Source organism: Tursiops truncatus, chromosome 8, assembly GCF_011762595.2.
Source record: "Tursiops truncatus isolate mTurTru1 chromosome 8, mTurTru1.mat.Y, whole genome shotgun sequence".
Lineage (NCBI taxonomy): Eukaryota > Metazoa > Chordata > Mammalia > Artiodactyla > Delphinidae > Tursiops > Tursiops truncatus.
In genome coordinates this window covers 104,220,652-104,243,342 of record NC_047041.1, presented here as the reverse complement: position 1 = coordinate 104,243,342, position 22,691 = coordinate 104,220,652, and the positions used below count along the sequence as shown (strand labels likewise).

Sequence of the window (22,691 nt, the reverse complement as noted above, 5' to 3'; positions counted from 1 at the left end):
CTTTACTGAGGACTGGTCAGAGCCTCTACGATGAGCCTCCAACAGGAGGAAGCAGAGTTTTTCAAGCTAATCTGACCCCGGAAATTCTTTCCCTGGAACATTTTATGGGACCAGTGTTCCTTGAAACCCTCTTTAAGAAACACTGCCCAAGTTGCCCACAAAGCCCCGAAGGGCTAGGTTCCTGGCTCCGGCCCAGCCTGGTGTGGGGTTGGGGCCAGAGGAGGTTGCTTAGAAAGCTCCAGGTACTGGGCGTGGGCTCCTGGCATCCCCCCACCCACACTCAGTGACTGACGCCTGCCGTTGTCTCCCTCCTCTGAGGATTAACGTGGTATCAAAGCCCACGAACCACCACCAAGGACATGGGAGCCAGACGGCTTCCCCACCTGGGCCCCTGGAGAGACAGCTCAGTGCCCCACGGCCCGGCAGAGGCTGCAGCCCGCAGCCCGAGACAAAAGCTTCAGGAGGCAGCGGGAAGGCCTAGACAGGTGGCTGGGTCCCCTGGGGAGGAATAAAGCAGGCGGGGTTTGCCCTCTGAGACCTCTCCTCGCCCCGCTATGCTCTCCCCCAGCCAGGAGTCTCTGGGGCCCCCAGCGTCTAGGTCTGGCCACAGAGCTGGCAAATGCAGGACCCAGCTCGAGGGGCACGGCAGGCATCCAGGTGGGCACCAGGCAGGTCCCAGCTGGCCCAGCTCCCCAGCCACATGGCACCCTCCTCCTTCCAGCCTGACCCCGAATAGCCATCCACATCCCCCAGAAGCACCTTTGATCCGGCTGGAGACTCTTCAACTGATTCAGCATCTAATCTGCTTCCCATCTGATTTGTGAAGGGCCCTCCACGCCTCTCCTTTCCGCTTGGTGCTTTCCTAATCCCCTGGGCACTGCTTACTTACTGCTCCTTCCTGAGTGCCAGCCAGCTCCTTCTTCCCCTTGACATTCCTGCCCCATCTCCCTCCCAGCCTCCCTCCCAGCCATGGCCTTGCCTCACCACAGGGCCCGAGCCTGGCAACCTTGCGTCTGGGCGCATTGCTGGAGCTCACACCACCCATGTGTTCCTGCCTTCCTTCATGTAACCGGCTTTCCTTGAATGCCTCCTCTGTGCCAGCACAGGGCCCGCATCTGTGGTCCTGTCCAAAAACAGCACAACACTGTGGGCTCTCGCAGGCCTCCCAGAGCAGTTACGACACCCCACCACCCCCAACCCTGGAGGCCGATGAGATTACACCCACTGCGCAGATGGGAAACCTGAGGCCGGAAGTTGCTCTCAATGGCTCCGTTCACATGCAAGGAGAGCCGGGACGGGAGTTTAGGCCCCTCTGGACGAAACTACAGAAGGCTGTTCTGGTTGGCATTTCATTGTCCGATACTCACACTGACCTGCACCAGGTGGCCCTGTGACAGCTCTGAGCCTTGGGCCCCAGGGAAGCTATACTTTACAGAAGGTGACCCAGGCTCTGACACTGTCCTGGCTTGAAAAGTCCGTGCCCATCCCTTCTGGGTACCCTCTGTTCATCTACTGCAGGCACCCCGGGCGGCACCCCGGCTTTGATGCCCTCGTGAAGAGAGATGATTTTGCTCCTGACCAGCGATTGTCTCCAAGCGGGGGTGGGTGGGGGGCACTGGAAATGCACGCCTGACAAGCTTCCATCCCTGACCGGCAGAGAGGGCAAGTCCCAGCCCCGAGTCACCCCCAGCCCTCCTCCCACACAGGAACACGGGGGCGTGGCCTGAGCCAGGGCTCCCCAGGCTGGGCTTGGGTTCCTGGGCAGCAGGACCATGGGGAGGACCCGCGGGGCCAAACACAGGGGCTCTTGTTCAAAAATGATGAAGAGTTTCCAGATAGCTACTGCAGAGCAGAACCAAGTGCGTGCCCTGCAAAACGTCGGGCCAAACTGCACGACTGCTCGCCGTGTCGCCGGCCCTGCGCTGGGTGCTCAGCAGGGCTCCAGGGTCAAGGTGCACAGGACAGTTTGTGGTGTTTAGGGGAAGAGGCGGAACCAGTGCCGTAGCCCCAGCACAGGTGGGAGCAAAGGAGCCACAGAGGCCCAGGGACCCCTGAACTCAGAGAGGCAGGCCTCGTGCTCAGTGGCGGGCAACCTGTTCCATGTGTGGCAGAAGTGGCCCAGTCCCAGCAGGGGCCTTGGAAAGCAGCCAACCCGGTCCCTTCACAGTGTGGGCAGCGGGGACCAAGTTGGGGGACAGCAAACTGCTTGAGGTCGTGTGGCCAGTCAGGGAGGCAGCTGGGGCCTGTGTGGGCTTTGAGTGCCCTGGTCTCAGCCCAGATCAGGCACCTTCTGCCTCCTTGGAATCCAGGAGGAGCAATTTGGGTGTAAAGGGGAAAATAGGTCAGGTCAGCTACCTTGGAGACGCAGCCCAGAGCAGAGAAGGCGTGTGGACTCATGTTTTCAGAACCCAAGTGGGAAATGTTCTCTCTCTTGGCCCTAGATATCCAGTTGTCACTGTCTGTTTACTCAGCTGTCTTCCCACCAGACGGAGGCGGACACGGCAGGTGCTCACTGAGCGCTTGCGGGGTAGATGGAGGGTCGAGTGGGTGGGTGGGTAGGTGAGTGGTGGGTGGGTGGATGGATGGATGGATAGCTGGGATGAGAGGGCAGATAGAAGGATGCATGGTGCTATAGACTAAATGTGTGCGTTCCAAAATTCATATGTTGAAATCCTAATGCCCCACGCCCCCCACAGGGTGATGGTATGAGGAGGTGGGGGCTTTGGGGTGATGAGGTCATGAGGGTGGAGGCTTCATGGATGGGATTAGTGTCCTTATAGAAGAGACCCCAGAGGGCTCCTTCCCTGCTTCTGCCATGTAAGGACACAGTGAGAACTCTGCCATCTATGAATCAGAAAGAGGTCCTCACTAGACACTAAATCTGCCAGCACCTTGATCTTTGACATCCAGCCTCCAGAACTGGAGGGAATAAATAAATTTGTGTTGTTTATAAACCACCCAAGTGTATTGGGTATTTTTATTATAGCAGCCTGAATAGACTAAGAGATGGATGGATGGGTGGGTGTTGGATGGGTGGGTGGGTGCTGGATGGGTGGGTGGGTGGTGGATGGATGGATGGGTGGGAGGATGGATGGGAGGATGGATGGATGGATGGATGGGTGGGTGGGTGGATGGATGGATGGATGGGTGGGTGGATGGATGGATGGATGGATGGGTGGGTGGGTGGATGGATGGATGGGTGGATGGATGGGTGGGTGGATGGATGGATGGATGGATGGGTGGGTGGATGGATGGGTGGATGGATGGGTGGATGGATGGGTGGGTGGATGGATGGGTGGATGGATGGATGGATGGATGGGTGGATGGATGGATGGATGGATGGGTGGGTGGATGGATGGATGGATGGGTGGATGGATGGGTGGGTGGATGGATGGATGGATGGGTGGGTGGATGGATGGGTGGATGGATGGATGGATGGATGGGTGGGTGGATGGATGGATGGGTGGGTGGATGGATGGATGGATGGGTGGATGGATGGGTGGGTGGATGGATGGATGGATGGGTGGGTGGATGGATGGGTGGATGGATGGATGGATGGATGGGTGGGTGGATGGATGGGTGGATGGATGGATGGATGGGTGGGTGGATGGATGGATGGATGGATGGGTGGGTGGATGGATGGATGGATGGGTGGATGGATGGGTGGGTGGATGGATGGATGGATGGGTGGGTGGATGGATGGGTGGATGGATGGGTGGATGGATGGGTGGGTGGGTGGATGGATGGATGGATGGGTGGGTGGATGGATGGATGGATGGATGGGTGGATGGATGGGTGGGTGGGTGGATGGGTGGATGGGTGGGTGTTGGATGGGTGGGTGGGTGGTGGATGGATGGATGGGTGGGAGGATGGATGGGAGGATGGATGGATGGATGGATGGGTGGGTGGGTGGATGGATGGATGGATGGGTGGGTGGATGGATGGATGGATGGATGGGTGGGTGGGTGGATGGATGGATGGGTGGATGGATGGGTGGGTGGATGGATGGATGGATGGGTGGGTGGGTGGATGGGTGGATGGATGGGTGGGTGGATGGATGGGTGGATGGATGGGTGGATGGATGGGTGGGTGGGTGGATGGATGGATGGATGGGTGGGTGGATGGATGGGTGGGTGGATGGATGGATGGATGGGTGGGTGGATGGATGGATGGATGGATGGGTGGGTGGGTGGATGGATGGATGGGTGGATGGATGGGTGGGTGGATGGATGGATGGATGGGTGGGTGGATGGATGGGTGGATGGATGGGTGGGTGGGTGGATGGGTGGATGGGTGGATGGGTGGATGGGTGGGTGGGTGGATGGATGGATGGATGGGTGGGTGGATGGATGGGTGGGTGGATGGATGGATGGATGGGTGGGTGGATGGATGGGTGGATGGATGGGTGGGTGGGTGGATGGATGGATGTGGGCAGGCACAAGCTCATTGGTGCGAATGAACTGTTGGGTGGGGACCACACAGTGGGAGGAGAGCCCACTACAGCTGAGGTTCTAGTGGTTCCAGGGAGCCAGGGGCTATGGGGGTGCTACAGGGATAGTGAGGGCAGACCTTCTGCTCCTACTCTGGGGATGGGGGGCTGTAGGAAGCAAGGAGCCAAGGGGACCACAGCCAGGCAGGTGGGACCCTGAGCGACAGCGGGAAGGAGGAAGGAGCAGGTAAGATGCTAAGGAGCCGCCCCCCCCACCCCCATCCCCAGACCTGGGTCTCTTTATTCTAGAAAGGCAAGTCATGGCTGGGCTATTCTTTCTAACAGCTTTATTGAGACATAACTCACATACCATACTATTCACCTATTTAAGGTATTTTTAGTATATTCCCAGAGCGGTGTGCCCACCACCACAATCCTTTTTAGAACATTTTAATCAATCCAAAAAGAAACCCTGTACCCATCTGTCATCAGCCCCCATTTATCCCCATCCCCTCCAACTCCAGGAAACCACTAATCTACTCTGTCTCTATAGATTCTCCTATTCTGGGCATTTTGTCCAAATAAAATCATGCAGTAAGTGATTTTGGTGACTGGCTGTATTCACTCAGCATACTGTTTTCAAATTTCATCTATGTTGTAGCATGTGTCAATATCAGTACTTCACTGTTTTCTAAACAATATTCTATTTAATATTTTATTTAAACAATATTCTATTGTATCTGCCACATTTCATCCATCCGTCAGCTGATGGACATTGATGTTGTCTGGCTGTTATGAATAGCGCTGCTGTGAACACTCATGTACCAGTATTTGTTTGAGGACCTGTCTTCATTTCTCTTGAGTATCTACCTAGCAGCGGAATTGCTGGATCTTATGGTAACTCTGCTTTTAACCTTTTAAGGAGGAGCCAAGCTCTCTGGCTGCACCGTTTCACATTCCCACCAGCAGCATTGGAGGGTTCCCATTTCTTCCCATCCTCACAGACACTTGGTATTGTCTGTGGTTGAAACTGGAAGGAAGCCAGGAGTAGGTCATCTTGAATGGGTCCCTCCTGCCCAAGAAGATGAAACCACCACCCTGAGCCAGGTGGGGACTCCCTGGAGAGGAGGCTGGGGGAGTCACAGGGACTCAGCTGGAGGGCTCCTAGCCGGGCCAGCGATTCATGCCGGGGTCCCAATGAGGACAGCCTGGTGGCAAAGGCACAGCCACGCAAGGGCTGGTCATGTCTTCCATCCCGCCAAGCTGGAAAAGGGACCTTCAGAGCGGCCAGGAGGGTGGATCCTGGGAGGAAGGAGGGGCCGTAGGGCCATGGAGTAGGAAGGGGCTGTAAATCGGATATGAGACTGCAGTTCTGATTTAAATCCGACCAGAATCTCTACCCCCCGAGAACAAGACTATTTTTAATATGTAGAGGGGACACTAAGGAGGGCTACAGGGACAGACTTCAGGTCAGGAAGGAGGTCCCCCGCAGAGGAGGTCTGAGGCTGAAGGTCTTCCAACACTTCAAGTCACCATGTCAAAGCTGATGTCTGGCCCTTTAAGTCTTAAAGGGTCCCAGCAGTTTTAAACGTGTATGCTGGGGGCACAGGGGAGGGACCCACCCCTTAATGTCACCATCCACCTGACAATTTCCAGATGAATCCTGATACCACAAGTGTGAGCTCCAAGGAGTCTGGGGGAACATCTTGCTCAGAGATGAACATGGCTCTGGAAATCTCCTCAAGCTGTGCTTGCAAACTGGTATAGCCACGGGCCCCACAGAGTAAGCGCTTTCTAGACACTCCCTTTGCCATCACATGTGATTGGTTTTGCCCTGCTTCCCCCAGGCCTGTCACATCCTAATTCCCTAACCTTGGTAAGCGAGCCATGAAATACTTCAAAATCGGTTTAACAAAGGTAAGATCTCTACCGTGAAAATGACAAAACGCCATTGAAGAACTTAAATCAAGTCCTGAATCAATGAAGAGAAATGTTCTCTAAGAAGAAGATTTGACTATAACAATTGGCCAGGTCTCCAAGTATTAATCTACTTATTCTCGTCCATTCAGAATCCCAGCAAGGTTCTGAGTTTGGGTCTGAGTCATTGCTTTAAAAACTAGACCAAATCTTCATTTTTTAAAAATTGGACCATATGAATCTGATATTCAGGTGGAAAAATCAATCTGCAAAAATTGTCAAAACAACTTCGGAAAGAGACCCTGCAGGGGATTGTAACCAACCAGATTTAAAACTCACTCTGCAGCCACGGTAATTAAACCGCTCCTGCCATGGGACAGACAGAGCAGTGGAAGAAATAAGAGTCCAGAAACCCCTCTAAGTACATATAGGAACTTAAAATATGACAAAGGACAGATTCTTTATTCGAAAGAGTTGAGACAATTGACGATCCATTTGGAAAAAGTCAAAGTTAAATCCCTACCTCACACCATATACAAGAGTAATTTCCAAATGAATCCAAAGTAAAGGAGTTTTTTTAAAACTCTAAACATATGGAAGATCATAGAAGCAAATATTCTTATAACACCACTGTGCAGGAAGTCTTTCTAAGCAAGATAGGAAACCCAGAAGCCATTAAGAAAAAATAAAAGTTGAGTACACAACATACATATTACATACACATACGTACACAACATAAAAAGTCTTACAAGGTTGTGCTTTAGGAAGGCCACTCTGGTGGCAGGTATGGGAGAAGCATTGGGAGAGGATACCAGCTGGGAATTTAGGAGGAGTCCAGGGGGAAGAACGTGCCCTTGGTCCTGAGAGGAGATATCAGAATGAACCAGAGCAGTGGCCAGCAGGGGTGTGAGAGAGATGCCAGGATTACATTAGAGCTTAAATACATATGATAGAAACAAGTGTTATTCCTTGTCTTTTCCCCAGGCAATCCTTGATGCTAGAGAGAACATCATCTCCACTGGATCAGATTCGCTCCCTCCCCTGCCCCAAAAGGGACTTTGGGGTGTGTTTGATGGAGAATGGAGATGTCAGCTGTCAGGTGAGTCAGGCTGAGTGGAGCCCTTGAGGCTTCAGTCCAGGTAGGTTGATGAATAAAGACCAGGGGGTGGGATGGGCAAGGGATCAAAGACACCGCAGACCACTGCCACCAGGAGAGGACTGCAGGGGCCCCTGGGGCCAGATATAAAGGGGCTCTGCTAAGGAGGGGGCCTCAGGACACGGCTCTCTCTGCACCATCACCCAGTTTTTTCCTCTCGCAGTGGTTCTCAGGACTGTGCCCCAGACTCACCTGGAGGGCTCATTAAGACAGATGGCTAAGCCTGCTCCCCAAGTTTCCTCCTTTTTCAGGATTCTGTTGGCCGCTCTGCTACCCATACCTTTCTGCCTAGATTTTAGAGTTGTTTCCTTGAGAGCTGTGAAACAGTTTTGCTGGCATTTTGATTGGACTCCTGTTGAATCTACAGATCAAGTTGGGAAGAACGGACATCTTGACAATATTGCGTCTTCCAATCCATGAACATGGAACGCCTCTCCACAACCCTCTACCCTGAGTTTCTGATGCAGTAATCAGGAGGGCCTGAGACTTTGCATTTCTACCTCATGGCCAGGTGACCCCACTCTGAGAACTACTGTCCTAGGCCCCCGAAGCCCTGCCTGGCTTGGGAGTTGGGGCCATTCTGAAGACTGGGAACCTTCCGGGCTGGGCCACAGAAGGAGCTGTGGTTCCCATGCAAATCATAGCAGGTCGGTTCTGCTGGGATTTGCATGCTAACAGCTGACTTTTTTAGATTTTTAATCTCCAGCAGATAAACAGTGAGTGCCAGGAATTCACAGGTGTGGAGGTTCAAGGGGACACAGCCACTTGTGGGAAAGGGTTTTTTCTCTAAGTATCCGATTCCTCAATTTCCTGGGTGAATTTCTTGCCTCTTGGGACTCTCCCTTCCCCCAGTAAATACCTCCCAGGCAATCTCAGAAAATCAACCCCAGGTCTAAAACTAGCAGGGTGTGGGGGTGGCCTCTGGCTGACCCTAAGGTGAGTCCAGCTGGGTGGCCCGAGGAAGGGACTGAGCCATCAGAGGAATCCTTGCAGGACAGAACACGATGCTGTGAGCAGAGTGCTGGCACACAGCACACCCCACTTGCCTTCCCAGAGGAGTCGAGGGTCAGCCGAGGAAGGACCAGGCCTTCCAGGTGGAAGGAACAGCCTGGGCGAGACTCAGAGACCAACCCCAGGCCTCCACTGGGTCACGCAGGTGGCTCTCTCAGTGGCCACATTCCTGCCTGCTGTGACTCTGACCCCAGGCACTCACTCAACCCACCGCCTTCCCTTCCTCCCGGACCAGCCCTCCTAGGTGCCCCCTCGCTGACGCCGGCCACGCAGAGCCCCAGTCGGGGATGCTCAGCGACATGATGGCGTGTCCCACGGGGTGGTGGCTCTGGCCCTTCTCCCTGGCTGGCAGGGTTGGAAGGGCGGCCTCAGTCTCCACTGGGGGTCCTGACAGCTCTGCCTGCTTCCCAGTGTCTGCAGGGGCTCAGAGTCCTCATGGGACCAATCCAGAGCCTGCTCTGGAGAAGCAGGGACCCCAAGAGGGAGGGGCCGGTGGCCACGGCTCCAGAATGCAGGGCAATTCACTGCCACTTGTGTTGTGATTGAGCTGGAACAGGGCACACAGAAGGCCAGAACTGTTGCCATGGATCCAGCCCTGTGGGCCCTCAGAGACCACAAGCTAGGCCTCGCGGCCAGCAGAGGGGTCACCCTGGAGACCCCAGGCCCTGAACCCCACACCTTCTCCCTGCATCAGGGCCCTGGTGCCCCAAAGCCCAGGTCCCAACACTGGGGGTCGAGGGGACCAGCTGAGATGTACGGGGCCCGGTCTGGAGCTGCCGAGGGTCCCACACCAGAAACCGCATGGAGCCTTTCGAAAGTGGCCAAGAACTGCCCTTTGCTGAATGTCCACACGCAGCCAGGGATTGAGTGGCCGGGGGCCTGGGCTTCAAGTAGTTGTGGGTTCAAATCCCAGGCACGCCACCCAATAGCTGTGTGGCCCTGGCTTCCCAGGACCTTCCCAGGCTCTGGATAGCGGGGTGAGGACGTCTGTCCCAGGCTGCAGTGATGGTTACAGGTGATGCGGAAGTGCACACCTGCGTCGGGGCCAGGCCTGGAGCAAGTGAACCGGGGATGCGGTCCCTGCTATTTGTGTTCTGGGGTCCTGGGCACCCAGATGGGGAGCGTCACAGAGGGGGGCGCTTGGGAAGTACATGAGAGGCATGGCTCAGATTTCCTAAAGCCGTGCAAATCCCTCAAAACGGGAATCTCTGCAATCTCCAGTGTGGCTTTGACCTCTCTGTGTTCTGGCCCAAGACCAGGCGGGTCCATCACAGAGTCCCCAGCACACACGCTGTTCATCAGCGTCTGCAGGTAGCGGGCATTTGCCTCTGAGCGTCCTGCCTGCTTCGTCCCTGTGTCCCCAGCACTCGCTGTCCCCTGGCCTGAGCCTGGAGCCTCTCTGCAGACCCCCTACTTTGCAACCAGGCGTCTGTACAGTCAGCTTGGACTGCCTTTCCAAAGGTCCCATCGACCAGGCAGCTGAACAACAGAAACGTATTGTCTCCCAGTCCTGGAGCCTGGAATCCGAGATCCAGGCGTGGGCAGGGCTGGTCCCTCCTGAGACCTCTCTCCTCGTAGTGTAGATAGCCCTCTTCCCCCTGTGTCCTCACAGGGTCATCCCTCTGTGTGTGTCTGTGTCTTGATCTCCTCTTCTCATAAGGACACAGGTCCTATGGGATTAAGGCCCCACCCTAGTGACCTCATTTTACCTTAATTATGTCTTTAAAGGCCTTTTTTCCAAATACGATCACATAGTGAAGTGCTGGGGGTTAGGACCTCAACATAGGAAATTGGTGGGACGCAACTTAGCCCATAACATCTGTCTCCAGGAACCTCTGTTAATGTGCACACGTGTCCTGGAGTGGAGACCCAGCACCCCCTTGCCCTCACTCACATTAGATGGAAGTGGGAAGGGACCCAGGACCAGTAGCCTTTGCCCCTTCCCTTCCTTTTTTCTCCAGTAAGCAAAGCCTGGTGTTCCCAGGAGGCCTTGGGGTTGGATGTCCAGTGTTGCTGGTTATACAACAGTCCCCTGTCGGGTCTGGAGCCCAGCCCAGCCAGGTTTGCAGCCAATGAGGCCAGGATCCCAGCAAAAGTGCACCCATGGGTGACGCTACCCACGTTTTCTGGGTAGGATCCCCCCACCCATCCCATGGAGTCTGTGGGTTCCTCTCTGGGCAGCCCACACATCAGGTTGGGAGGGTCTGGCATCCGTGGGCAGAGGGGAGCAGTGTGAGGGTGCAGCTCTCAGGAATGAGGGGGTGTCAGCAGAGGAGACCCAGACAGAGAGCCAGGTGCATCCCTGTCACTGTCCATTGTCTTGCCCTCAAGTGGCCAAAGGCAGCAACTACCAACACCTACTAGTGACAATTTCCCACCCTCGAATGGGATTTGCTTCTTTAAGGTTTATTGATTCTTGTAAAACTATTTGTCCCGCACCAAGTGGCCCCAATGAGTTCACAGCGTTCCTTTATCTCATCTCAGCTGCTGCCCTTCCTGCTCTTCTCCTTCCAAATCTCGCTCTCTGTCTCTCTCTCTCTCTCTTTCATACACACACACACACACACACACACACACACACACACACACACAGCCAATTTACAAGTCCCTAATTTACTATTGAGTAGAAACAGAAGTTTTAAAATCTGTTACCACTTTGTGTAAAGTAAGAGTCATCAGGCTGTGACTGAGGGGCTGCATATAGTGGATGGATCAACACAGCCTTTTGGGAAAAACTTGTGCTTTATTTGCTTCCTTCCCACTTCTTGACTGGGGTCGGAACAGCTGATAGTCTCCAAGTTAGGGCTTGGTGATTCTCCTAACCCTCCCCGCTCCCTTCGTCTCCTGCTTGCCCCAGCTCCTAGCTAAGCTAAGCGCCACTCTTAGCTCTGAGCTTAACGGGTGCTCGATCAGCCCCAATTCGGCTATTAGGACAACCCCCTTACCTCTGGCCATCTTGCCTCGTCCAACCCATACTACACCCCAGAGCAGCCGTCGAATTCTGTCCACAGCAGGAATCAGACCACGCCCATGTGCTTGAAACCCCCTCAGTGGGTCCTACTGCTTGAGGGATAAACTTCAGCTCCTTAGGCTGACTCTCAATGTTTTTCCTGGTATGATTCTGGTTCCAACTAAGATACTGACACCAATTCTGATGTGCGTGTCGTTCCCTCACACCGAGCAATTCTTAGACGCGAGCTGGGAGTCCTACAGTTCAACTCAGGTCTGACACTACCGACCTGGAGATGATAGCACAGACCCCACAGTTACGGGCTCCGCCCCACGAGAGCCCTTGACCCCACTTCAGATACCAGTAGCAAATCCAAGTTATCACCTGTGCTTCTGACTATAGTTTGGATGTTCCCACCGCCCTTGGGTCCGATTAATTTGTAGAGCAGGTCACAGAACTCAGGGAAACATGCTACTCACTAGATTACAGGTTTATTATAAAAAGATATAACAGGAACAGCCAGATGGAAGAGATGCCCAGGGCGAGGTGTGGGGGAAGGGCGTGGAGCTCCTCCACGTTTCCGAGCACCATTCTCCCCAGATCTGCACGTGTTCACCAACCCGGAAGCTCCTGGAACCCCATCCTTTTGGGGTTTTCTGGAGGGTTCATTGCACCAGCATGACTGGTGAAATCATTAGCTGTTGGTGGTGGGTTCAACCTCCAGCCCCCTTCCCCTCCTTGGAGGTGGGACTGAAAGTTTTCACCTCTGTTCGTGTGGTTGGCTCCTCTGACAACCAGCCTCCATCCTTAGGTAATTTCCAAAAACCACCTTATTAACATAACAAAAGACACCTTTATGCTCTCTCCACAGGAAATTCCAAGGGCTTTAGGGGCTCTGGACCAGGAATGGGACAAAGACCGAATATATATTTCTTATTAAAAATCACAATATCGCACCTGGCCAGACCTTGGTTCTGCCTAACCAGCCTCTTCGGGCAACCATGCCCATCTCTGCCCTGGATGCAGAATGCTCTCCAACTTCTCCAGCGTGGAAGACCCTGGCACGTGTGCCCCTGCTAATAGACGGGGCATCACGGTGCACTGTTCCTTGTGCATTGGCGCCCCTCCCAGTGCAAGCCTCTCTCAGTCCATGAGGTTCAAGAGATGCAAAGGATGTTCCCCAGACCAGGGGTTATCAATCCGTGTTTCTTAGCCCCCTGGCTATTGTGGTTTATTTGGAAATGGGCACGTGACCCCAATCAAATCAATCAGAGCCCATCCAGACATTAGAGCCTTCTCAGAGGAAGACAGAAATGAGAAATGAAGAAAGTGAGATTGAGTTCTGATGATATCATTTGAGCTGCTGGATCCAGCCGTTCCTGAAGCTGAAATCCCTGGGCTTCTCAACAAATGCATAAGCCACTTACACTCAGAAAGATTCTTCTGACTGACTGGCTCTAGTAACTGGCTATAGAATCTTTCTGAGTGTAAGTCATGATACTCAAGAAAGATTCCTGTCCAGTAACAGATACGAAATGTGAGTACGGCTCCTGTGGTCTTTGGAGAACAAGGGAGGTCACTCAGTCAAGGGGCAGGCCTCGTGCTTCCAGGAGCTTGGGCACCTGTGGTCTGCCCTTCCCCCAGTCATGCCGCACTGACTGGAGAGGACAAAGTGCTTCTGGGGGCAGCACCCATCAGTAGTGAGCCAAGGTCCATGGTCCCTCCAATGGACTTCCCAGTAAAAGAAGGAACCTCTGGGTGACAGAATTCACAGACTGACAGATGAGCAGTGCCTGGAAAGGGGGATCTAGACAGCATGGCACTGTGATCCACCCAAAACCATGCCAGCACAGGAGTTAGGCTGGTCCACACGGTGATCACGGCCAGCTCCCTCCGTCAGCTTGGTTCAAGTCACCTCCTTGCCCAGGCACCGTTTCCCTCGTCTCTAAAAGAAGATTGGATCTTACCATGTGTGGCAGGGACCACATTCTACACCCGGCAGGATCCCATTCACACCCCTCCCTCCCAGAGTCTCGCTGCACTTCCAGGGAGCAGGGAGGGCAGAGTGCACAGGAGTAGCTCTGGATAATAAGTGAGTCGAAGTACCAAGTCACTTCCAGGCTGAGGCTGTGAAGAGCCCCGTGTGCCCATCCTCCCGCAGAACCCTGAGATGAAACAGCCTGGATACAGACTCACCACAGGGAGGACAGATGCCCTGAGAAGTTGCCCCCTTCACTTTGGATTCTGTGTGAGAGAAAATCAAACCTTTGTGGCATGAAGCCTTTGAGATTTGGAGGCTCATTTGTTATTGCAACAAAACCTAGCTTCTCCTGACTAACACAGAAGAGCCGGGGCGCACACACTGTCACCAAGAGACTGGCTCCTGGACAGACATTACTAATCCATCAGGGCGCCCTTTCCTCCCCCAGCTCAGCACGTGCACAGGCAGCCCATACCAATGGATCTACGGACCGTGAGATGTGACAAGATCCCTCGAGCTCATACATTGCCCCTCGGGTAGTTGAATCATTTGATTGCCCCCCTCTTTGGGCACAAATGGTGGGACTTGGGAGGCTCTGACGCCTTCCTACCGGTCTGTGTTCCGTGCTTGTCAAAGTGTTCCTTCCTCCTTGCCTGCTCTCCAAGGGGTGCCGAGCTGGGGCGGCCGCCCCCAGCCCCTTCCTGCTGCCATTCCCCCATCGCCAGCTCCGGCAGTGATTCCAGCATCGGTGACATTCTTCTCCCCCTCTGAGCTGCTACATGCAGAGCCAAGTCAGAGCTTGCTGCTCTGAAGACACTGGGTGAGCTGGGCTGCCCCGAGTTCTCATTCTTCGTCAGGGTGTGCCTGGCCTCACACTCAGAAAAGACAATTCACTTTCGGTGGGACCCCTTCCAGAAGGAGTGCTGGAGCTGGAACAGGAGCCCGGTCCCGGGGGTCAGCTCCCGCCCTGCGTCTGAGATGAGGGAAGGGCAGTCCCGGGACACGGGCTCCAAGCGGACGAACAGAGCGAACACAACTGTTGACAATGGGGCTTTGATCTGCCTAATGTCACAAGACAGCCGGGGACAAACGCCAGGCCCTGGGTGACTCCCGGTTCCCACAGGAGATGCCCTGTGCAGGTATTCACACGGGGAAATTCTTGGCAGGACTGGGCCCTGGGTCTGTGCCCGTCACAGACACAGCGCGGCAATTAGGTTGTGGAAAATGGTGGGCGAGGCTCGTTTGGCCGAGGCTGCAGCCTCCGGCTTGAAGGTAGCATCAGAGGGAGAGAAGGAGGGAGGGAGGCAGGGAGGGAGGCCAACCCCGGTGGGAGTGGGTGCCTGGCTGGTGCGAACGAGGGTGAGCTCGAGGAATTCCTGTGGTTGGGGCAGCCAGCAGGCACAAAGGCCGGGCTGGCGCCCTTGACAATACGCGCTCTGTCCCCAGCTGTTGGTGACCTTCGCCAAAGCGCTTGGTGAATGGGCCATGCAGCTCCCAGGTGTGTCCAAGCCGCCAGCGCTGGAAACACATGAAGAGGCCAGAGCGTTCACAGGATGTGTTGTAACTCGGGTGCCCACAAGGGCCGCCCTGGGGCTCGAGCCAGGCTGGCGGGGCCGTCCTCCGGGCTGTCAGGACGCATTATCCCCACCCGCGCTCCAGAACAATGGCCTCACCTGTACCTCGCTCTCATCCCAAGGTGCATGAAACGGCCCACGCCTCCTGCCAGCAGCTCTGGTTGCCCGGCCTGCTCCCCTGGGAAGGAAGTGGCAGGAAGAGCCCGGAGCCCAGAGAGATAGCGTCTGGAGGGACAAGGCTTCCTGAGAGCTTCCTGCTCTAGCCTCCGGATCACTCACTTCCAAGAAGAGTCCTGCGTGGATCACTGACCTCAGGCCCATGAGAGACAAAATCCCCATCAACTTCTGTGTCCTCTGTCTTGGCCTCTGGGCGCCGTGATACCAGCCGCACGACGGTGAAGACACAGTTATGTATTAATAAACACCAAGATGCATTTGCTGGAGGCTGTGTCTTGCGTCACACACACACTCGTTCATTTAATCCACGCGACCACCCCACGGGCAGCTGCCGCCAGCACCGCCTGCGTCTCACATTTGGGGAAACTGGGGCCCCAGCTGGTAATGGGCAGCCTCGGCTGTGAAGCTGGGTGCCTGGCGTCCATGTCCGTGACTGTGGCCACCTCACTGCTCTGATTGTCACCTCCAAACTCAGGGCCCTTTGGTGACGCCTAGAAGGGATTCCCTGACCACACTTTTCCTGTTCACGACCTTCCCACCGCCCACCCCACTGGGGCAGGGACCCCCACACCCAGGCCAGGTGATGGCTCCTTGAATCAGTAAGAAAAGCAACTGGATGAAACAGGCACCGTTTCTTGAGCTCCTCCCCAGGCCAGGCACGTCCCAAACGCTTCCCATTCCCAACATCCCAACGTGGGGATGCAAGATCACCATCCCCCTTTTACAGATGAGGAAACTGAGGGTCCTCGGTAGCTGGCCAAGGACCCCCCAGCTCATCGGTGGGGTGACGGATTTCCGCCTCTAGCCTGGATGAAGGGGGGCGGGGGTAGGAAAGACGGGAGAAGGGATGCTGGCTCACTCGCAGGCAAAGCCTCCAGCGTGTGCTCCATCGCGGGAAAGATATATCCTGTCCCTGCCTGGGATGACCCGCGGCAGCCGTGCCCCCGGGACGCCCACTTCTGGGACATCAAGGTCGGCACTGCGCTCTTGATCTTTGGGTCTGGCCAGTTTCGGGGTTTTGATGACCCCACTGGGAAGTCTTAACAGCAGGTGGCATTTCCGGTCCCGTGAGAGTGTTCTCAGAGGTGCCGAGGGGTAAACAATGACCACGGAGGAGGAACCCCAGCCCTGCTCAAAGCTGTCGTGTGCGGATGGACGTGACCCTATGCGTCCTTAGGGGTAAAATATTTAGATACTAGAGAGCCCGCTCGCATGTCAACAACAGCCCCTTTGTCCCAGGCTGAGGAGACAAGGGATGGATGGGAATTTGCATTTTTGAACTCATCCTCCGATTCTATGGACGGCCGAGACTACCTGGCACTTGGAGCCCCCCGCGTCTGGGCGACCCGGTGCAGGCGGGCGTCTGTGTGCCGGGCACTGAGCCAACGTGGGAGCCCCGGGAACGGAATAATGAAGAATTAATTTACCCAGCAGGGCCCTTTCAGTGTCTGGGAAGCTCTCGCACCTTCTCGGAGGGGGCAGACGTGTTTCCTTGGGAGGAATGCCGTTACACAATCGGTCTGTCAAGAGGCCGCATTAAGAATCCAGGCGAGGTTGCTTCAGCTGCGGCCGGTTCCTTTGATTCACACACTCCCCACGGGCAGACCCAGACCCCTGGTTCCCTGCTGTCCTGAGAAGGAACGAACCACCCGCAAGGGACCCCACACAGGAGCCAGAGAAAACACGGTGGGAATGCACCATCCCCCGACATGCAGAGAGCTTATAACCTGAGTCCCCTGGAGCCCACAGATACCTGCTCGGCTGATCTAACACCCATCGCGCAGACGGGCACACTGAGGAGCACACAGCTCCTTGACCACCAAGGAGCAGAGCAGTGATGACCAAGCCCACAGGACACATGCAGCGTATCTCACAGTACAGGTGGGGGCATGGTGGGGGGCTGGAGGGGCCTCGGCCCCTCGGCTGATCTAACACCCATCGCACAGACGGGCACACTGAGGAGCACACAGCTCCTTGACCACCAAGGAGCAGAGCAGTGATGACCAAGCCCACAGGACACATGCAGCGTATCTCACAGTACAGGTGGGGGCATGGTGGGGGGCTGGAGGGGCCTCGGCCCCTCGGCTGATCTAACACCCATCGCACAGACGGGCACACTGAGGAGCACACAGCTCCTTGACCACCAAGGAGCAGAGCAGTGATGACCAAGCCCACAGGACACATGCAGCGTATCTCACAGTACAGGTGGGGGCATGGTGGGGGGCTGGAGGGGCAGCTGATATGCCAACACCGGAAAATAAGAAAATAAAAGATCAACGTAGAGAACAAACGTATGGTTACCACAGGGGGAAGCAGGGGTGGGATGAACTGGGAGATTGGGACTGACACATATATACTACTATGTATAAAATAGATAACTAATGAGAACCTCCTGTATAGCACAGGGAACTCTCCTCAATGCTCTGTGGTGACCTAAATGGGAAAGAAATCCAAGAAAGAGGGGATATATGTATACATATAGGTGATTCACTTTGCTGTACAGCAGAAACTAACTATACTACAATAAAAATCAATTTTAAAAAGATCAACCAGCTACAAAAATGGGAAGGAAAGGGAACCCAGTGGGCTGTTCATAGGTTGAAGGAGGGTGTTGCAACCTCACCAGGCTGGGGACCCTTTGAAGAGCCCAAGGGCTCAATCCAGCTCCCCCGTCAAATCACCGGAGGCTCTGTAAAAGGATTCCCATATTATTCGATGATAAAAAGAAACGATCCAGGTATTTAGAGTAATCAAAATCATGAAGACAGGAGGTAGAATGGTGGGTGCCTGGGGCTGGAGGAGGGGAGAATGGGGAGTTAATATTTCGCGGGGACAGTTTCCAATTCACAAGAAGGCAAGTGTAATGGGGATGGCTGGCAGAAGGTATTTCATGAAACTAAGGCCACTGAACTGTATACTTAAAAAAGGTAAGATGGTAAGTTTTGTGTTATGTGTATTTTAACACAATGAAAACAGAGGACGGAGAAGAATGCTTCTCTATGTATGAAATCATCTTCAGAAGGATGTTCTTTCAAGAAGCGTTAACATCAGTTACCTCCAAGGAAGAGAAGCAGGTGCCTGGGGGATGGGATTAAGAGGGGGACTCTGGTACCTTTTGAATTTTGAACCACACGAATGCATGGCAGTCACAAAAATATCATTCGTTTTTTTAATTATTTTTTTCCACCTCTTTATTGGAGTCTAATTGCTTTACGACGTTATGTTCATTCATTTTTTAGAGAAAAAAAGAAACGAGCGAGCAAGCCACAAAAGGCACAGAAGAACCAAAAATGCATATTGCTAAGCGAGAGAAGCCAGTCTGAAGGGCTGCAATACTGTATTTGGATTCCAACGACATGACATTCTAGAAAAGGCAAAATTATGGAGACAGTAAATAGATCAGACGTTCAGTGGAGCACAGAGGATTTTTCTTTCCATTGGAGTAGAGCTGCTTTACAAAGATGTGTTAGTTTCTGCTGTACAGCAAAGTGAATCAGCTCTACGTAGACATATATCCCCTCTTTTCTGGATTTCCTTCCCATTTAGGTCACCACAGAGCACTGAGTAGTGTTCCCTGTGCTATACAGTAAGTTCTCATCTATTTTTTTTTTATTATTTATCTATAATAAAAAGTTATCTATTTTATTCATGGTATCAATAGTGTAAATATGTCTTCTTTTTTCTTTCTTTTTTATTGGAGTAAAATTGCTTTACAAGGTTGTGTTAGTTTCTGTTGTACAATGAAGTGAATCAGCCATATGTATACCTATATCCCCTCTCTCTTGGACCTCCCTCCCACCCATCCACCCCCCATCCCACCCACCTAGGTCATCACAGAGCACAGAGCTGAGCTCCCTGTGCTACACAGTAGGTTCCCACTAGCTAGCTATTTTACACACGGTAGTGTATTTATGTCAGACCTAACCTGCCAATTCGTCCCACCCTTCTCTTCCCTCCGTGTCCACATGTCCATTCTCTACGTCTATGCCTCTATTCCTGCCCTACAGACAGGTTTATCTGTAAGATCTTTCTAGATTCCACATATACGCATTAATATACGATATTTGTTTTTTTCTTTCTGGCTTACTTCACTCTGTATGACATACTCTAGGTCCATCCACATCTCTACAAATGACCCAGTTTCATTCCTTTTTTATGGCTGAGTAATATTCCATTGTATATATGTACCACATCTTCTTTATCCATTCATCTATCATTGGACATTTAGGTTGTTTCCATGTCCTGGCTGTTGTAAATGATGCTGCAATGAACAATTGGTGTCAATCCCAATCTCCCAATTCATCCCACCACCACCCTTTTCCCCCTTGGTATCCATACATTTGTTCTCTACATCTGTGTCTCTATTTCTGTTTTGTAAATAAGATTGTCTATACCCGTTTTTACTGATTCCACACGTATGCATTAATATATGATATTTGCTTTTAGCAGCATTATTTACTATATATATATATAAAATATATATATATATAATATATATATATATATAATATATATATATATAAAATACTTGGGACTTCCCTGGTGGCACAGTGGTTAATAACCCACCTGCTAAGGCAGAGGACACAGGCTCGTGCCCTGGTCTGGGAAGATCCTACATGCCACGGAGCAGCTAAACCCATGCACCACAACTACTGAGCCTGCGCTCTAGAGCCCGTGGGCCAGAACTACTGAGCCCACATGCCACAACTATTGAAGCCCATGTGCCTAGAGCCATGCTCTGCAACAAGAGAAGCCACCGCAATGAGACGCCTGGGCACCGCAACGAAGAGTAACCCCTCTCACCGCAACTAGAGAAAACCCGCGTGCAGCAATGAAGACCCAACATGGCCCAAAATAAATAAATAAAAATAATAAAATACTACTCAGCCGTAAAAACAATGACATAATGCCATTTGCAGCAACATGGATGGACCTAGAGATGATCATGCTAAGTGAAGTAAGTCAGACAGGGAAAGACAAATATTATATGCTGTAACATACGTGGAATTTTAAAAAATGATACAAATGAACTTGTTTACAAAGCAGAAATAGACTCACAGACATAGAAAACAAGCTTACGGTTACCAAAGGGCAAGATGGGGGAGGGATAGATTAGGTGTCTGGGATTAGCAGATACACACTACTACATATAAAATAGATAAACAACAAGGACCTACTGTATAGCACAGGGAACTATACTCAATATCTTATAATAACCTGTAATGGAAAAGAATCTGAAAAAGAATAGACATATATATATATATGAATAACTGAATCACTTCGCTGTATACCTGAAACTACCACATTGTAAATCAACTATACTTTAATAAAAAGTTGTTTGTTTTTGAAAAAAAACATTTAAATTAAAAAAAGACGAAACTTCCCGAGGCCCACATCAGGGCCGAGTACCACTCAGGCAGGGCCCACCCTGGGCTGAGTATTGATACTCAAAGCTCTCTCCCTGGACCCTAGTGAAAAAGAGACATGACAGCGGGCCAGGGTCTCAGGCTGACACAATCACCGCTATAGCCGTAGCTCCCAGCAAGAGCCTCGTATAGAGTAGGTGCTCAATAAATATTTGTTAAATTAATGAATGTTTAGGGAATGAGAAATCCAGGTAAGGCTGGGATGGGGGAGCCAGGTGACAGAGGACTGGAGGGAAGTGTGTGGGGACTTTGGTGACCTTGAGGGTAGCTGGAGGAGGGAGCTGGCATCACTGGTCCTTCCTTAGGAAGTTGTCCCTAAGGTCTGCCAGGCAGCTGGGCACACAGGGAGGTCATGTCTCTTCATCAGGGTTGAGAGATACGAGTGTTAAGGGTTTTAAGATCACATATCTATTTGACAAGTTAGCATAGAGCTGGAGCATAGGAGGGGAGATCGGGTTCCACCTCAGCCCTCGGTCCACCTCAGCCCTCGGTCTCCTTGTCAGGAAAGTGACTGGATCGGGGTCCTCAGTGTTCCCTCTGCCACCCAGGACGTGGGTGGAAAGGGGTTCTGTAACCAGGCTTCGCGACAGTCTTTACTGCAACCTTGAGATTTGAGACTCTCCACTGTGTCTTGCTTAAAGTGGAAGTAAAAGCCATTTCCTTACTTTTATGGGAGGGATTCTGATTCTTCCTTGAATCTTTTGTACATTGAGAGCCACTCCCTTCCCATCTCACCCAAAGATCTCACAAGCTTAAGAAAAAAAAACATTAACAGCAACTGTGTTCCATTTTAGAAGATCAATAAATAGAATTCAGTCGGTTATAAAGAACAAACACAGCTATGCGCCTGGCACCTCTACCAGGGCTGGGAGAGATGCTGGTAACATCACACAGTAGGAACTCAACCCCAAAGGAGGAGAATGCCTCTCAGGCTGGGCGGCCACACAGCGCAGAGGGGAGGGGAGGCTCAGGCAACAAGGTGGGCTCAGGCGGAAGGGGAGGCCAGACGCGTGAGCTGGAGGCGAACTCACAGGAGCCTCAAACTCCAGGCTGAGGGAGTTGAGGTTTATTCTGGAGGAAGTGAGATGCAGCAACATGGCCGACAAGAGGCAGAAAAGGCAGTTCCCCCTCCACACCCTGAAGCTAACGCCAAAGATGGCTGCAAGACACATGGAGTGCTTCCTGCTGGCCATAACCCAGCTTGGGGCCCTCAACATAGATCCCCAGCTGAAGGGTGTCCCAGAGCCTTCATTTGTGGCTTCTGTCAGCCAGCGGCAAAGAGCTGGGAGTGTGAGAACTGCTGGAATAAGTCCCCAGGCCTGGAACCAGCCCCTTACCTTCTCCAGACACATCACCGTGGCCTGCCCCCCACTGCCTGCCTTCACATCTCCCACTCAGCCTCTCTCTCACTTTGCTCCAGCGTCACTGGCCCGTTGCTGTTCCTTTAAGAGGCCAAGCAAGCTTCTGCCTCAGGGCCTTTGCACGTGCTGTGGTTGCCTCCACCTGGAACACTATTTCCCAGATACCACAGGGTTCACTCTCAGACTTTTCTCAGGTCTCTGCTCAATGTCCCCTCATCAGTGCAGCCTGCCTTGACACCCCCTAATGAAAATAGCACCCACACCCGTATCCAGACGCTCCCCACCCTCTCATCCTGCTTAATCTTCCTTCACAGCACTCACCTCTTCATTTATTTCTTCATCGTCTGTCTTCCTCCAGACAGAGGGCTCCAGGAGGGTGAGCCCTCAAAAAATTATCCATTGAATGAACGAATGAGCAGGAAATTACTTCTGGAAATTTCTTCTACCTGGCCCCTGGCCCTGGGGAGAACCATTCACGGTAGCCAGATTCCTTGTCCAGGTGGCTGGCACAGGAAAGGAAGGGCCAGTGCTAGGGCTTAGCAGCTTTCTCTCCATGCCCTCATATTAGTTATCTACTGTGGCATAACAAATTACCCCAACCATGGCGGGTCAAAGCAGTCATAAGCATTTGTCATCCTCATGGTTTCTGTGGGTCAGGAATGTGGGAGGGGTGGGGTTCAGCAGTGCCATGTCTCCCAAGGCAGCAGGC

General features: G+C 52.8%; 1 long non-coding RNA gene across 1 annotated transcript; it reads left to right on the top strand.

Moving 5' to 3' along the window:
• Positions 1-14,347: 14,347 nt before the first annotated feature.
• On the top strand, positions 14,348-15,455 carry LOC117313242 (uncharacterized). Its single transcript, XR_004527698.2, has 2 exons — positions 14,348-14,583; positions 15,141-15,455. It is a non-coding gene; the product is annotated as an uncharacterized lncRNA (long non-coding RNA).
• Positions 15,456-22,691: the final 7,236 nt, after the last annotated feature.